This window comes from Conger conger, chromosome 5 (genome assembly GCF_963514075.1).
Source record: "Conger conger chromosome 5, fConCon1.1, whole genome shotgun sequence".
NCBI lineage: Eukaryota > Metazoa > Chordata > Actinopteri > Anguilliformes > Congridae > Conger > Conger conger.
Window position 1 is genome coordinate 62273064 of NC_083764.1, and position 16105 is coordinate 62289168.

Genomic DNA, 16105 nt, shown 5'->3' on the forward strand with positions numbered 1-16105 from the left:
AGTACAGTACCGAGGGAGACGGCAGTCTCGTAATCGGTACACCATGTAAAAAGTCCAGTAGCCAGGAAAGCTGTCAGCGGGGCAGAAGTACAGGCAGACGGTATGCAGGCTCAGGGTCAATGACAGCGCAAGAGTCAAGACGGAAGTCTGCGCCGTGGGGCAAAAGCACAAAGACAGCAGGCAAAGTTGTGGTACAGGCAGGCCATGGTCAACAAAACAGAAGTCGATAAACAGGCTTGGACCGTAACCGGTAGACAATGCTTGACAAAAATGCTAAAGAGTGCACTGACATGAAACTGAGCTTTATATGCAGGTGTAGGCAGGTGTAGACAATTAGCTTGGGAGCAGCATGAGAATGGAAATCAGGTGTGGAGGATTGACAAGTTAACGAGGTAATTAGTAATCATTAGTAATAAACCTATCCTGCCCTAGCGTTAGTAAATTAGTAAATGACATGCACAAGAAACGTAAGGTAACATGAACACATGGTTAGAATGTTAGTATTACCCAATCCTGATCTAAAGTTAGTAGATTAGTAAGAAGACAAGGGAAATTGAAACAATTAGGGTGTGAGTGACAGAAAGGGAGAGAGAGAAAGCAGGAATGCAAGGTTTGCAGAAAGACACAAAAAAATGCATGCTAAACAATGAACAGAACCACATAACATGAAACAAACATAAATCATGACATAACAAGTTCGCAATTGTGACATGAATAAACTATATAATGTGACATGACAAGACTAACAATAAAATCGTAACAACAACTAAACATGAAACATAACATGACAGGAAAATTAAATGTAACAAGAAATAAAGCAGAGCAACATGGCGAGACTAGACTAACATAATACTAAGACAATGACTAAACATGAAACATGACATGACAAACATGAAACGTGACAAATATGTAGTTTAGTGCTAAATCAACTCTTACAGAATAGATATGGCCGCTACTGGATTCATTCATATGTACTCTGTGAGAGTTCAGTTAATCAGGGCATTTTACTTGCGTACTTTGTTTGTAGGCCTGTAGCTTAGAGTTAGACCCTTAACTCCACATTGATCCTGCGGGGATTGTCCCCTGCATAGTCTGATCAACTGTAAGTTGTTTTGGATAAAAGCTAAATAAATAAATTACAATGAATTCATTTAATGGATTAAAGACCCAATTCCTAAATCTCCAGAGAGCCTGTGACTGTGGAAGAAGTTTACATACAGTACAGAGTCTCTATGTACAGTTCATGACCTTTCAATTGCTCTCTTTTCCCCTGTTTTTTTCTCCTGGTGTGTCAGCGAGACGCCCTGCAGGTCAGCTGCGCGGCCGTTCGGTAAACATATTATTTTGCGTTCGCCCACCATTTCGCCGCCCTCTTGTAACAGTTGGAAATACGGAAACTGTGCCAAAGGGAGTGGAGGGGGAGGCCGTCACAGAAACAACAGGCTTGACTTTTGATCAATTCTTTTTAATTTGCTTGTTCTGCCGTCTTCCCCTGCATTGAGGAGAAAGCCACGGCGGAAACTCGGAGAGTTCTGCTCTGATGTAGTCCAATCGAACTCAAATTAACTGTGGAAAACAGATTCGGCTCGGCGGCAACATGGTCGCCAACCACGTGTACTTAACCCTCGTGTGAGCCTCCCTCGCCTGATCCCAGCGACGAGGCCTCTTCATTTGAGTTTTTAATCAATATTCTTCACACAGAAACAACATGCCACTCATCAATAAATCAATGAATAACTGTTTCATTACTTCCCAGTCCAGGGAAACTGTATTTCTTCAAAACAGATATCATAATTGTTTTTTATTTTTATTTATATATATATATATATTTTCCTGTAATAGATATGTGGTGGTCAACTTTGATTATGACTTCTGCTTTCATAACTGCAGGGTTAAAAAAAGGACTCATGTGACGATATTTTTTTGATGGTGTAGCACTTTCTAAAACCTTTTTCAATAAGAAGGGCACTCCAGGATAAGTAATCACATTTCATGCTGGAAAATAATTTGTGGGGTTTTCACAGCTGGTAACTGGCACAGGGTCCATTATCACCCTGACCATCGGGACGGTTAAAAGAGTCGGTGTTGTCTCGAGAAGTCTATTGAGTTCCCTTCATTTTCCATTCTCAGTTGTAGGGCGGCATGTAGCATAGTGGTTAAGGTAAATGACTGGGACGCGCAAGGTAAGATCTGCACAGCCGTTGGGCCCTTGAGCAAGGCCCTTAACCCTGCATTTACCCCAGGGGAGGATTGTCTCCTGCTTAGTCTAATCAGCGTCTGCCAAATGCCAATAATGTAATATTAAAGGCCCACACGCATATTTTTTGTGCTTCTGAGCTTTTTTCGTATCATCCCGGAGCTTTCGATTTGTGTTCCATACTGATCCAAGTAAAACAATTGCGATTGTGGCAGACGTATGCATATTTTAGGGTCTAGCTGCTATTTTGCTATATTTCCCACGTGACAGGACACGTGCTTTTGCATAATCATCAGATGACGTTGCTAAGTGTGAACACAGAGAGCTGACCACAGGAGGGGGAATTGGACTCCGTGGACAGGGTTTTGGAAAACCGGGGCCACTGCTCTTTGCGAACGTGTTATAGGCGTTTTAGACACTGAAACCTGGATGAGGAAGCTGATGTGTGCGGGCGTTCGTGTTGCTGGTACGGATGTGCGGACCAATACCACAAGAATCCATACTACCAATACGAACGTCACTAACCTCACACAGAGTATTGACACCAGAGCCGATAGCAGACCAGAACCAATAGCAGCGATACAAAAGAAAACAGATCTATTGCTTCATCTTCACAGTCCCGTGCGGTCTTGGCTCTTCCACTGCTTTTGTGTGCACTCACTGTCGGAACACACACACACACACACACACACACACACACACACACACACATATACACACACACTCACTCACACCCACACACACACACTCACACACACACACACACTCACGCTCACACACACACTCACACACACACACACACTCACACACACACTCACGCTCACACACACACTCACACACACACACACACTCACACACACACACTCACACACTCACACAGGGTCTTAACGTGCTGCACTGAAGGCTGAAAGGAGCCTCGTTTGCATGTAATTCACAGCCATTAGTTTCAAATAGCGATGCTAGTCGGAAGCGTGTTCGCCATACTGCAGCAACACCAAAACTTTGTTCAAACATTTGTTCAAACACATTCCTGCCGAAAATTCCAGCTTAAACCGGTCTTAGCTGGTCAAGATAGTTTAAGCTATGCACCTGGCACTTCTAGCAGGTTTTAGCTGGTCAACCAGCTGTTCACCAGCAGACCAGCCACTAGCCAGCTAGTCCACCAGTTTGACCACTGCCTTAGCCAGCTTTCAGCAGACACGGACCATCTTAGAATTCCCCCAAAAGAGGATCCCTAGAAACCGGTTGGTAAAGAAAACGTTAAAAAGAGCTAGAACAGAAACAAGGAGATGGAGAAGGAAGGAATGAGCCAACAGACAGACCCTCCAGTCAGAGAGGGAGGGAATGTGCATTTATATTTTAGTCTAACTGGGTCCTCCCAAGAAACTGTAATAGAAATACTATATAATAATCTTTTTCAGTTAACTACTGTGTATTAATTAAGTAGGATATCATTCATTTATATTCATTTGTGTTCATTTAATCATTGTTATTCATTTGTTTGTGTGGATCAATGTATTTCATATAAAAACTGAAAAGTTGTTTACTTGCAGAATGTGTATTGGAAAGATGAAAAAGTACTGCCAGCGTCAATTGATCACATTTATGTTTGTGCTGTCCTGTTGAAGAACATTCTTTCTGTGTCTGTGGCACCGTTTTAAAAACCTTGCCTAGAGATAAGAGAGAGACAACCCCAGGAGGTTCAGCCATGTGTGTATGAGTGTTTCTGTGTGGGCATGCGCTCTCATTAAAACATCGATAATTTAGCTTATCAGCTCCAAGGTTGTCTCGTGTGTCTTCTCTAACCAAACCCCCCCCCCCCCCCCCCCCGCACACACACACACACACACACACACACACACACACACACACACACACACACACACACACATACACACACACACACACATATACACACACACACACATACACACACTCACACACACACACACACCTGTTTTGGCTCAGAGATGGGGAATTTTCTGAAGGTCACAACTCAGCTATAAGAAAGCTGTTTCTGAAATATGTTTTTGAGACTGAATGGTGTGTGTTAACCTCTCCTATTTGCAAATTAAAAATTGTTAAGCTTGAAAGGAGTGTTCTCTTATTCATTGTCTCTCCGATTACTGTCACCTTGTGGGGCACAATTCTAGGACAAAACGTTGGTTATTGATAAACCTCCAAACTGTAACTGCACATGATTAACTGTTACTGTGACAAACTGATTCATTAACTGTTACTGTGACAGACTGATTCATTAACTGTTACTGTGACAGACTGATTCATTAACTGTTACTGTGACAGACTGATTCATTAACTGTTACTGTGACAAACTGATTCATTAACTGTTACTGTGACAAACTGATTCATTAACTGTTACTGTGACAGACTGATTCATTAACTGTTACTGTGACAGACTGATTCATTAACTGTTACTGTTACAGACTGATTCATTAACTGTTACTGTGACAGACTGATTCATGAACCGTTACTGTTACAGACTGATTCATTAACTGTTACTGCGGTGGACACCAATATTTCAAATGTTTTAACTCAGCTCATTGAAACCCGTTATCTAAATGAATTCCTTTAGTGGAATTGGAAAAAGAATATACTTACAGCCTGAGGTGTGAAATTGGATGAATATAATGAGCTATCTTTCAGAATGCAGTGGTCTGCTGTCCTGCAAACCTACAGGTGAGTGTGATTAAGTAATTGACCCAGAGATGCACGTCAGGAAACAGGAAGCCTTAATGTCTGGCAAATCATTTGGTCCTAATGAATAGGCTTTCCGAAGTAGCCAAATGTTGCGTTCACATTACGAATCATTGAAGGGTTCTGTCCCCTACAAGTTGCAGCTTTTAATGATGAAAAGGGTCACACATTACTTTAATTGGGATAGATGAATGAATTGATGTACAAATACATGAATCGTTCGTAGTTCATATAACTGCTAACAAATGTATTAGTTACAGGAATATGTATACATTAGTAAACCATAGGATAAGCATGTAATTAGTTTATGTACAATTCAGTACAAATGTCGAATCAGGTACTTTCATTCCAGTATGAATTGGCATAAACTATTATAGTTGTTGATGAATGAGTGATGTAGAAATATATAAACAAAGCTGTACATATGAACGACTCAGTAGTTAGTTGGGTAACAACGATGGTAGTTAATGGCAGTTCATGTAACTGTATTGTAAAGTGCTACCATGAAAAGTATTGGTATCGGTACCTTGTACCAAAAGTGGCGGCACGGATGGTGCGGTGGGTAGCACTGCCGCCTCAAATCACGGAGGTCCTGGGTTAGAATTCCGGGTCCTGGGTTTGAAAATACAAACTCAAGGGCCTGGCCGACGTTCTCCCTATGTTCGTGTGGGTTTCCTCCGGGTGCTCCGGTTTCCTCCCACAGCCCAAAGACATGCAGTTTAGGCTGACTGGAGAGTCTAAATCGCCCGTGGGTATGAGTGTGTGAGTGTGTGAGTGTGTGAGTGTGTGAGTGTGTGTGCCCTGCGATGGACTGGCGACCTGTCCAGGGTATATTCCTGCCTTTCGCCCAAAGTATGCTGGGATAGGCTCCAGCACCACCTGCGACCCTGTCAGGATAAGCGGGTTCAGATAATGGACGGATCAGAAGTAAAAAATGTGGTGTGGGCCGTCCATAGCTTCTCATCGCCGCTGTTCACGCCTGACTCCGGGGGCCTGCGAGGACCTCGCCAGCTTCCAGAGCTTCAGATCCCGTTAGCTCACCAATCCCTGTCCCCCCGCCAACAGGATTTTAGACCACCTGTCCGCTACGCACCAAGCTACGTCTGACTCCGGTGGCTCAGATTCTTTTGGGTAGGGGGGGGGTGTGGGGGTGGGTGCAGGGAGTGGGGGTGGTGGGAAGCCAAACGCGAGAACAACAAACACGAGAACGGCCAAACACGACTGCCTGTCGTCAGGTTATTTTTAAGGCACGTTAGCGTAGCATTAGCCCACAGATGGGCCCACGGCTGCCGCTCACGCTACGCCTTCCCGCTAAGCCTTCCCGCTGCGCTCACACCGCCCCGCCATCTTTCCCACGCAGGCTCCCCGGAGAAGGCGTGGCCCACTTGATTCCCGCTGCTGCCTCCGGCGATTCTTCACTTGAATTATTCAAATTTCACCTTTTCTCCTCCGTTTGGCGAGGGGAGAAACCGGCGGCGTGTCACGCTGCGTCATTTGAAAACAAGGCCCAACGGCTGTGCGGATCTTATCGTGGCTACACCGGGGATTAGAACCACCGACCTTGCGTGTCCCAGTCATTTACCCTAGCCACTACGCTACAGGCCACCGCTAAACACCGTCCCCCATCAGGCACCCCTGCTTGTAGACCCGTCGCCCTCATTCTTAATAGAACAGGGGAAACAGGGGAACTCTTTCGAGCCTTAATAAGGCTCATCTGCTAGAGGAAACCCAATAAGGGCTAAAGGACACATATCGCTCACATGCCCAAGGCCCTGGCCAATATGCCTTGTTAGCTTCACGCTACACAATGTTTAACAATCCTATTGTCCGGATACTGTTGGGAAATTTAAACCCTGAGAGACGGGGGGGGGGGGGGGGGGGGGCTAATAAAACACTCAGATCTTCCTAGAATACCGTTTTTAATTAAAATAGGAAACCGCAGTCTTTTTTTTTCAGAGGGAGATTGCTTAAATTCGCATTTGGGCAGACAGATAAGTCTAACTTTGAAGTTCCGGCAAACTTTTTCCCCTTTAAAATGGATTCCTTATTGCATTTAGGCTATAATTGTTATGAAAAACTATCCCCATCAGAGCACTGCTCTTGCCTTAAATCTGCTCTCCTGTGCCTGCAGTGTTCTTTCCAAAGTTCAGAGAATTAAGACCACAATTAAGGGGCTTGATATCTCAGCAAAGATCTTTAACTTTTATTCATAAATGTATCTGTTATTTCCCCCTCCTTTTTCTCCTTTCTAAAAGCTCCTTCATCATTAAAAAAATGTTTGAAATGGAGTTAAGAAACATCTATTATTAAGTGGTCTTTTTATCTAGACTGGTTAGATGATCCAGTTGCTTTTTCAGAATTGTGTTTTTTTTAATGTTTTTGCATAAGTATTAGTTTCATGAAACTAGGGAAGTTTAACACAGTCGCACTGTAATGTGACACATGTGACTTGTAGTTTAATAGGGAATTGGGCCTGAACAGAAGCTTGTGGGTTTAAATGTTAAATGAAAGCACAGCAGTGGAGCTGCAATGCTTCAGTAGAATACCCATCCATCCATCCATTATCTTCATCCATCCATCCATTATCTTCATCCATCCATCCATTATCTTCATCCATCCATCCATTATCTTCATCCATCCATCCATCCATTATCTTCATCCATCCATCCATTATCTTCATCCATCCATCCATTGTCTTCATCCATCCAGCCATTATCTTCATCCATCCATCCATTATCTTCATTCATCCATCCATTATCTTCTTTCATCCAGCCATTATCTTCATCCATCCATCCATTATCTTCATTCATCCATCCATTATCTTCATTCATCCATCCATTATCTTCATTCATCCATCCATTATCTTCATTCATCCATCCATTATCCTAACCCGCTTATCCTGAACAGGGTCGCAGGGGGGCTGGAGCCTATCCCAGCATACATTGGGCGAAAGGCAGGAATACACCCTGGACAGGTCGCCAGTCCATCGTAGGGCACACACACCATTCACTCACACACACATACCCACGGGCAATTTAGACTCTCCAATCAGCCTAACCTGCATGTCTTTGACTGACTGTGGGAGGAAACCGGAGTACCCGGAGGAAACCACGCAGACACGGGGAGAACATGCAAACTCTACACAGAGAGGCCCCGGCTGACCGGGATTCGACCCCAGGACCTCCTTGCTGTGAGGCAGCAGTGCTACCCACTGCACCATCCATGCCACCTTCAGTAGAATATGCAGTCCTAAGAACACATTGTATGTAATGTAATAAATAAAATGTCATCTGTGCAAGGTTCTCCGTGTAATGCTGCTATGGTAAATGGTTGGCATTTATATAGCACCTTTATCCAAAGGGCTGTACAATTGATGCTTCTCATTCACCCATTCATACACACACCGATGCGATTGGCTGCCATGCAAGGCGCCGACCAGCTCGTCAGGAGCATTCGGGGGATCGAACCGGCAACCCTCCAACTGCCAGACGACTGCTCTTACTGCCTGAGCCATGTCATGTCATGTACTTTATCCTGGCTGAATCTCTGGTCATATTCCTTCCTTCTAGCCCCAGCAGGAATTCATTAATTGCTTAGAACGCTTCCAAAATGGCTCCTAAATGGACCCAAATACAAACAAATAACATTCTGAACGTGGGGGCATAAATAATTATGAGAAATGTGCTGAAATAGACACCCGCGATAGACACTCATTGGCTCAGGAGGTAAGAGCAGTCATCTCATTGGCTCAGGAGGTAAGAGCAGTCGTCTCATTGGCTCAGGAGGTAAGAGCAGTCGTCTCATTGGCTCAGGAGGTAAGAGCGGTCCTCTGGCAGTCGGAGGGTTGAATATGAATGCTATATGAATGCACACCATTTACTATTTACCTAGTGGCTGAGATGCATGACTGGGATCCAGAAGGTTGATGGTTCAAGCCCCGGTGTAGCCACATGCAGCTGTTTGGCCCTCAAGCAAGGCCCCTTTGTCCCCTGTTTAGTCTAATCAAGCGTAAGACGCTTTGGATAAAAGCGTCAGCTAAAGACCTGTAATGCAATGTCGTGGAACACTCCTCCAACGAGAGCTGAATTTCAGGGCGTCGCGGGTGGAGGACAAGGCCCTGCCTGCAGGGGGTGCTGTGGGTCGGCCCCTTTGAACCCGACAGGCTCGGAACCCGTGGCAACACGAGGAATGACTTATGAAGATTAATTAGGCCCTACTCCAATCCTGCCACTGGAGCTCTTTCATGTGTTCTGCAATTTTAGAAAAATAATGAAGAGGCCTCTTGAATATCGAAATATGCATTCTGAGCTGTAATTAAACAGACCAGAGCCCAGCTGGGGAGGGAGGGGAAGCCAAGCTCAGGCTTTAATCAAGGCCCGCGTTTCTCTCTTCATTCCTTTCTCTTTTCCTTTTTACCGCGCGCGTTATTTTGAAGCCCTGCTTGAGAGGCCGATGTGGATGGAGAAAGACGAAAATGGAGAGGTTGTGAACGCAGGGACGCCGAACGGGGGAGACGCTGGCATGAATTATTCAAAACTTCAGCAGCTAGCTTCGCGATGGAAGGGCGGCGTCTCACTCCCGGCGCGTAAAAGGAGGTGACAAATCGGGAGTTTATCGGAAAAGTCACCCAGGCGGGGTCGCCCCCCCGCGGCGGATCCGGTTTCCGGGAACCCCGGCCAACGAACGCCACACCGCCGCGCTCCTGACCGACCGCGGCACCGATGGTCTTTACGTCCGACGCGCTCCGCTAAATAAACACGTCCGCCGAAAAACTAAAGAGGAGGAATGTTCTCCTCGCTCGCTTCACCGGATTGCAAAATGATTTAATGCAGATCGGCATGAAATTAAAAAAATAAAATAAAATAAAAAACATCACTGCGTAATGGTTGAAATTGGGTGTGTGAGATGCAGTGCCGTAATCTCTTTTGCGTGTTTTACACATTTGCCGCTGAAATTCGGCACCGCTGACCCGGCCGTGTTAGCCAGGCGATCTGCGTCTGCCGTATCTGCCGGAGAGATGCTGTCAGGACCGGGCCCTTAAAAATGTGAGGAAAACAGACTGAGAAAGTATGTCTACTTTGTTCTGATAATCGGTGAAACAAGCGCTTTGAAACTTACAGCGGAGATTATCAAGAGAAAGAGCTAACGAAGCGTCTTGTGTCACACGTGCATCAACGGAAATTATGTTCAGGCTTCCCAGCAGGACAGCCTGGCTCATTATTCCGTGTGAAGGAGAAGGAACGCGGCCCGCTCTGTCAGCAGAATTATATTAAATGGACCAGGCATTCAAACAGCGTGCGCGATCCTGCTTAACCACCTCAAACTGGAGACGCCGCGAAACGCTGAATGAAGCACGCCGGGCCGAATTAGGACGATATCCACCGCTAATAAGCGTTCGCAGCGGCCCAGCGACATTTCTCCAGCGCGTCGTCGAACGTGTCTGCGGCGCGCCTTTCCGCGCAAGGCGATGAAACCGCACGAGATGAAACACGGCTCGCTAATTCAGCCGCGAGCGTACGGTGTATCGCAATTCCCCGCGTAAACGAGAGAATGAGGAGACTGATCACTAACGAAGCCTGTGGAGCGGACAGCAGTGACGTCTATCAAGGAGCAGGTTATCACAGGCGAAGAAAGCCCTGGAAACAGCTGGTAGCTGGTTAACCAGCTCAGACCAGCTCCATACTCAACATGGTTTGACCTGCTCAAGCTAGGTTTTGAAACAGCTGCTAGCTGGTTGACCAGTTTATACCAGCAGCTCCATACTGAACATGCCTTGACCTGCTCAAGCTAGGTTTTGAAACAGCTGCTAGCTGGTTGACCAGTTTATAACAGCAGCTCCATACTGAACATGCCTTGACCTGCTCAAGCTAGGTTTTGAAACAGCTGGTAGCTGGTTAACCAGCTCAGACCAGCTCCATACTCAACATAGTTTGACTGGCTCAAGCTAGGTAACAGCTGGTAGCTGGTTAACCAGCTCAGACCAGCTCCATACTCAACATAGTTTGACTGGCTCAAGCTAGGTAACAGCTGGTAGCTGGTTAACCAGCTCAGACCAGCTCCATACTCAACATAGTTTGACTGGCTCAAGCTAGGTAACAGCTGGTAGCTGGTTAACCAGCTCAGACCAGCTCCATACTCAACATAGTTTGACTGGCTCAAGCTAGGTAACAGCTGGTAGCTGGTTAACCAGCTCAGACCAGCTCCATACTCAACATAGTTTGACTGGCTCAAGCTAGGTAACAGCTGGTAGCTGGTTAACCAGCTCAGACCAGCTCCATACTCAACATAGTTTGACTGGCTCAAGCTAGGTAACAGCTGGTAGCTGGTTAACCAGCTCAGACCAGCTCCATACTCAACATAGTTTGACTGGCTCAAGCTAGGTAACAGCTGGTAGCTGGTTAACCAGCTCAGACCAGCTCCATACTCAACATAGTTTGACTGGCTCAAGCTAGGTAACAGCTGGTAGCTGGTCATCTCAGGCCGGTCGTAGCTGGATGTACACCAGGGAGGAGTCACGCACAAAATCCCCACTCCTCTCTTTGTTTACATTTTTTAGCATCGTGCTAACTGTCCGTGTTCTTCTGTTTCTTTGGGAGGGGAACAGGAGCTGCTACAGTTGTACTCGGTGTGAAATGAGGTTTCAAGCAGCGGGGCCGTGCCGCCGCGGGCTATTAGCAGATCGTATCGGAGATCCCTCTGCTTCAGAAACGTGGGGCGCTGTGACCCGCATGTAAACGCACCGTGCGGGCCGCTGACGCGCTCGCAGAGGTCAGGGGGACGTGTTAACGCGCACGGCGGTGCGTGTTCCTCAGTGATGACACGCCCGTCCCGGCGTCACCCCGACGCGGCCTCAATCAGCGTCCGCGCACCTGGGTCGAGCCCGGAACTGTTTTCGGTCCGAACGCTTCTCTACGCCTTGCGGAGCTTCTCTGGTGTACTGAGCCTGTGTCGGTCCCCTCGGTTGGCTCATTAGGGCGGCCTGTAGCGTAGTGGTTAAGGTAAAGGACTGGGACAGGCAAGGTCGGTGGTTCGATCCCCGGTGTAGCCACAATAAGATCCACACAGTCGTTGGGCCCTTGAGCAAGGCCCTTAACCCTGCATTGCTCCAGGGGTGGATTGTCTCCTGCTTAGTCTAATCAACTGTACGTCGCTCTGGATAAGAACGTCTGCCAAATGCCAAGAATGTAATTTGCACCAGGCAAGATCAGCCGAGCATGCATTTATGGCATTACCAGGATCCAGGTATTCTGCATCTCCGCTACACAGGCGCCAGGATATGGCCTGGTCCAGGTATGCTCCTGTACAAAGCTGGCTGCTCTGGAATCGATGCCACACATTGTACTTTGCACCACTGCTTCCAGTTACCGGCGGCCGTGACTGTTACATCAGGATCAGAGTGTCCGGTCGAGAACTTTCCGATCGCAGGCCTCACACCGGAAATGGTTAAACGGAGCGGTGCAGTGTAGTGTTCTGGGCAGAGCCCCTGCAGGGTGCAGTGCAGTGTAGTGTTCTGGGCAGAGCCCCTGCAGGGTGCAGTGCAGTGTAGTGTTCTGGGCAGAGCCCCTGCAGGGTGCAGTGCAGTGTAGTGTTCTGGGCAGAGCCCCTGCAGGGTGCAGTGCAGTGTAGTGTTCTGGGCAGAGCCCCTGCAGGGTGCAGTGCAGTGTAGTGTTCTGGGCAGAGCCCCTGCAGGGTGCAGTGCAGTGTAGTGTTCTGGGCAGAGCCCCTGCAGGGTGCAGTGCAGTGTAGTGTTCTGGGCAGAGCCCCTGCAGGGTGCAGTGCAGTGCAGTGCAATGTTCTGGGCAGAGCCCCTGCAGGGTGCAGTGCAGTGTAGTGTTCTGGGCAGAGCCCCTGCAGGGAGCAGTGCAGTGCAGTGCAGTGTTCTGGGCAGAGCCCCTGCAGGGAGCAGTGTAGTGTTCTGGGCAGAGCCCCTGCAGGGTGCAGTGCAGTGCAGTGTAGTGTTCTGGGCAGAGCCCCTGCAGGGAGCAGTGTAGTGTTCTGGGCAGAGCCCCTGCAGGGTGCAGTGCAGTGCAGTGTAGTGTTCTGGGCAGAGCCCCTGCAGGGTGCAGTGCAGTGCAGTGTAGTGTTCTGGGCAGAGCCCCTGCAGGGAGCGGTGCAGTGCGGATGAGAGGAGAAGGTACGCCGTCCGCACCGTGCTACACCAGCGGCCGCAGAGGAAACGGGACACCACGCGCTGCTACAGGACAGCCTGGGAGATAACAGCCTGTGTTTCTGGACCACTTATCGACCGAGCAGCGCCGTGGAGCTCGGTGTTCCACAGGCCCCTCACACTCGCCTTATCTAGCACAGAGGCACTCGCACGTGTCCAAGTGACGGCAAAACCGCAACGCAAAACCGCAAAGTTTCCTACCCAGAGAAATCATAAGCAGGCAAAGGGAGGGGCAGGCGGCTCGTCCTGCAGATCACATGAGACATCATTTTCTGACCCCTTTTCTGATCTCCGCTGGACTCCTCTCCTTACCCTGGTGGAAATGCCAGCTTGGTCCCTGCCTGGTTCAATCAGGTTTGGAGGTGGTTCAACTGGCAACAAGATGGTGGAGATAGCAACCTATGCTGGTGGGCCAGCTTGGTATTAGAAACATTAATTCATTCATTATCCTAACCCGCTTATCCTGAACAGGGTCGCAGGGCAGCTGGAGCCTATCCCAGCATACATTGGGCGAAAGGCAGGAATACACCCTGGACAGGTTGCCAGTCCATCGCAGGGCACACACACGCAGGGCACACACACACACACACACACACACACACACGGGCAATTTAGACTCTCCAATCAGCCTAACCTGCATATCTTTGGACTGTGGGAGGAAACCGGAGTACCCGGAGGAAACCCACGCAGACACAGGGAGAACATGCAAACTCCACACAGAGAGGCCCCGGCCGACGGGGACTCAAACCCAGGACCTCCTTGCTGTGAGGCGGCAGTGCTACCCACTGCACCATCCGTGCCGCCGGTGTTAGAAACAGACCAGCACTGAAGAAGCTGGTTCGAGCTAGACTCCATCTTGGGCTGGTAGTGGGAATTTCCACCGAGGTAATGTGCCTTACCTGGCTAGACGTGCTGGGTAGCTCGCTCTTTCTGGCATAACGAGGGAGGAAAACATACTGCTACTTCGCATTCATTCTGTGTGTAATTAAAACCTTTCATTGTACGTGCCAATAAACACACCATATGCTACTGCTAATGCAGTTGATAATTAGCACACAAAAAAAGAAAGAAAATGTATCTGCCAATATCATTTTGCTTTTTTTGCCTGTTTTCTTATAATGTGTGGGTTGGAAGGAGAAGGCCATAGTACAGCAGACGCTATGTATACTGGCCAGATATGCAACTCTGTAATAACATTATCTTGAAACATGGCATATTACCTGTTAAAGGTATGAAATCTGAAGATGTAATGACGAATGACCACGCAGAAAAACACAACAAGAGTGTCAAGAAAAGTGCAAGAAACTGCAGTAAGGCAAAACCAACGAGAGACGACCAGGCTAGAAAAAATCCACCGCGATATTCAATAGAAATCATTAATAAAAGTGCTGAGTGGGCAGTGCTTCCTGAACACCGCACGCTCTCCGGTTCTGACCTTTAACCTCTGCGATGTCATCAGGCCAGGTCACCGGTGCTCGTGTGTATGCGCGCTCTCCGGACTAAAGTTAAAAACGCGCCGGTACGCTGAAGATTTATGCTGACGAAGGTCCAGCACGGGTCGAGTTGTAGGGAAAAATTCACAGAACGAAAGATCTCCCTCCTAAAAGCATGATAACCAATCACAAGTCAAAATCAGACTCCACCTTAGTGAGCAGGCTGGTTCCTCCAAAACTCTCGACGATGTGTGCTAAAAGTTTATCAATATATCTGTATTAAAGTATGATATGTACCCTGTATAGTTTCAAACTGATTAACTGCTAAATTGTGCTAGGATTACACAGTGAGCCCAGCCAGCTGGCAGGGGGGGGGGCCGTCTTGAACTGTGTAGACCAAACTGTCAAGGACACGGGCAGAGCAAGATATGACTATACAGCTGATTTCTCCGGGACTCTCGATGTTTTATGCCAGGAGTGTATCTATTTGACCTAGAACATTAATTATAGCTGAGCTTATGAAAACGCAAGAAACCACAGTGAAAACTGTTGAAATGAGAGCAAAGAATGCTACGTACATTTACTCCCTTAGAAGAGAATAATTAATCAAATGTTTAGTATGTCTGTAGATTAGAAAAGTATATTAGAAGTGAATATTAATGAAATGTTTAGTTTGTCTGTATATTTTCAATGATTACTGCTGCTTAGTTTGTCTTATAAAAGCGAAAGATACAGAGTGACGTGTATGGATGACGTGTTAGAGGGAGGGCATCCAGAACTTTCTGAGGTCTGGTAGTTTGCCAAGAGCAGGTGCGGGGTGAAGTGAGGACACGTAGTTGGCAGAATGCCCTGAACTTTGTACAGAGTTGGCAGAGCATAAGGACCGTTGGCAATTTGCCACAATGACGTTGTGGGAGGAGCGTTGGGAGGAGTTACAATAAGAAAAGTGTGGGTGATTTGCCAGAATGCGGTTTGAGGAGGAGTTGTAGGTGGAGTAACTGTGTATAAAATGGGTGTACAAATGCCAGTCGGGGTTCAGTTCTGGAGAGCTGATCCGGCTTTATGCACGTGTGCTAATAAAGTCTGATTTTCCTGAAGATCTTGCTGCCTGGTGTCGTCTTTTCCCTCGCGAAGATGTTTTTCGACAAATTGAAGATTTGGACTCTGTCGTTTCATAGACACGACATTTGGGGGCTCGTCCGGGATACGAAAGAGAAAGAGAAGCTCCCGGCGACTGGAGACCAGGGCGGAGAGTACTTTTTGATAGGCTGCAGCTGCAGCTTATCAGGGAATGAAAGTATTCAAGGACTCTGATCTCCTCTCCCGGACGCCGGAGGCAACATTCTCTCGTATAACTAACCCGGCAACTAAATTAAGGGGAAAAACGTAGCAAACTTTTCAGGAAACGTGCGCGAGGTGAACTGTGAGTAAACGGTGTGGGAATTTATTAATTGTGTTGGAAAATGTTTTTTTAGCAGAACTTGTATTAAGTCTAAAAAGTATATTGATACTGCGGACTGAAGTTATATTGTTGCTGCTAACGATTTTAAGTTATGTGATAAGAGGTGCCAGAGACTTGGAAGGAAAGAAACC